Source organism: Austrofundulus limnaeus, unplaced genomic scaffold, assembly GCF_001266775.1.
Source record: "Austrofundulus limnaeus strain Quisiro unplaced genomic scaffold, Austrofundulus_limnaeus-1.0 Scaffold380, whole genome shotgun sequence".
Taxonomy (NCBI): Eukaryota; Metazoa; Chordata; class Actinopteri; order Cyprinodontiformes; family Rivulidae; genus Austrofundulus; species Austrofundulus limnaeus.
Window position 1 is genome coordinate 481,610 of NW_013952782.1, and position 2,335 is coordinate 483,944.

General features: G+C 38.3%; 1 protein-coding gene across 1 annotated transcript in view; it reads right to left on the reverse strand.

Annotated features, from left to right (window-relative positions):
- ninl (ninein-like) overlaps window positions 1-1,605 on the reverse strand; it is a 109,538-nt gene extending 107,933 nt beyond the window's left edge. The window contains exon 1 of the mRNA XM_014023609.1: window positions 1,437-1,605. The gene's annotated coding sequence lies outside the window, so the exon portion shown is untranslated. The remainder of the gene's footprint in view (window positions 1-1,436) is intronic.
- Between the last annotated feature and the right edge of the window lie 730 nt (window positions 1,606-2,335).

Sequence of the window (2,335 nt, forward strand, 5' to 3'; positions counted from 1 at the left end):
GTTCAGTGATTACAATACTAATATCATTGTATTTTGGTGTTTTACTATAATATTGTCTTAATACTGCTCTATTGTTGTAATATTATGCAGTTTAGTGTCAATAATTATATTGGCAATGTGGCCTCTTTCTGCACACATACAAACCAAACCCTGGCACCACCTTCTGCCACAACTCCATTGGTCTAATGGTCTATGTCATGGACTTTCATGTGGGAGGTCAGGGTTCAAAACCCAGCTAAAGCAACTTTAACAAAAAATGTCTTCAAACTTCATTTTGTCACACAATTACCTTAATTACAAACACCTGCTGATGTGACAGACACAAGCTGGTTTAGAAAACATATTTGAACTTGGTTAAAGTTCATTCTGCAAGTCCAATGCTGCAGGCAAAGCCATGCTGCAATGAACACTTGTTTTTACATAATAAAAACCCATGTGTAGTTGCTGTTAGTTTCAGTCTGAAGTCGTCCTGCACAGAATACCACACATTCAAGAGCTTCTTCCTGCACACAGTCAGGTCAGTTTGTTTTTTTTATATATAAAGAGGAGTATACTGTGAATATTACCTTAGTAACAGTACACAGTGTAGCTTTCTCTAATGAAGTGTTGAAGTTAGAGGACTTCATCCTACAATATGAGCTTCTTCAGACTGACGGCTTTCTGAAGGAAGAAAGAGGTTTTTAACAACTTTTTTATTATTTACCAAAAGTCATTTTAGTGTTTTAAATTGACAGGTTGTCTGATATATTTATAAAAGAATATATAGCACAGGAAGTCCTTCACACACAATTATTATTATTATTACTTTTAATATTAAGTTTGTATTCTTAAAATTTAATATTATTTTAAAGCCATAAATCACCAGTGGCAGACCACTGCTCTCTTTTTAGCTTCTGGTCCACAAAACAACAGTTTCAGACCCTACAGATATTACTGCTTTACATCTGAAAAATGTGTTAATAAATCTGTTAAATACACCCTTAATAACATTATAAACAAACTTTAAATTATTGCATTATTTTCATTCAGTTATGATTATCATAGTATTGATAGTATATATTGTTATAGTAGTGTTTTTGCAGTAATTCTGGTGAAAATAGTTAGTATTTTTTATTTGTTTTATATTTGAGCTGATGAAATGAGACCGTCACTTGATGTTTCAGGACCCACAGAGGGTCCCCGGACCAGCTTTGAGAAGCGCCTCGTCACTCAGCAGACTCGTGTGTTTTCGGAAAAGTTCTCGGCTCTGTTCGGACTCTCTCGGCTCCACTCGGAGACGCTCGGGCCGGAGAAGCTTCACCATGGGAACCGGAGGCGCGAGCCTCGAGAACAAACCCAGAGGGAAGTTCAGGGAACGTTTTAAAGCAGAACCGAGCCTGTGTTGGACCGTCTGGTACCACCGGAGCCCCGGGTTCCGGTGACACCACGTTACTCACCGGGACAGAAGTCCTCCGGTTCCGTCCTGTCCAGTAGAGCTCCACGGCTCCTACATGTCTGAGCTCCTGCCGAACCGGACCGGAGCCGAACTTCCACAGCAGCACACCGACAGGACCGACGAGAACGAGGCACCGACAACTCCAAACAATTCACACAAACTGACCGGAACTTCCGGTCCCCTTTCACAATAAAACACGTGATGGAGAGCTGAAATGACAAAGTTAAATGATTCATCACAAAATAATTAAATGTCTCAGTTTAAATAAAAAATCATGTATTTAATACTTCATGGCTCCTGTGCAGTCAGTGTTTTCATTAAATTAAAACAATAATAAAAACTACTAACTGTCCCTGAGCCAACAAACTGTGGGTGGAGCTAAATCAGTGACGTCATTCTGATCTTCAAACATGGCTGCTGCCTTCATGATGAGCAGACTGAGGGTGGGAACAGTTCCCCTAAACCAGAGGTTCACAAACTTTTTATCTTCTGACCCACAAAATATCCACAGCAAAAACTGTGACCCCAAATATTACTGGTCTGAGTACACAAACTGTTAACAACACTAAAAACACAGGCTACACAAAATATTTATACTAATTTTGTGTTTTTGTAATAATTATAGGGAAAATATTACATCATCAATTATTTTATTACCCTTTAAATTGATTTGCAGTGGTTCTCAAACTTTTCAGCTTTTGACCCACAAAATAACAACAGCAGAGACCTGAGACCACAACTGTGTTTGTGTGATAAACATTTGTGTCAGGTCAACTAAACATGGGCACACTAACAATATTTTTTATTTTTACATTTATACATTTTAGGCAACTAAGGCAAAATATGTAATTAATTTAGAAAATCTTTTCAGGACCCCACCTTGATGTTTCAGGACCCCAC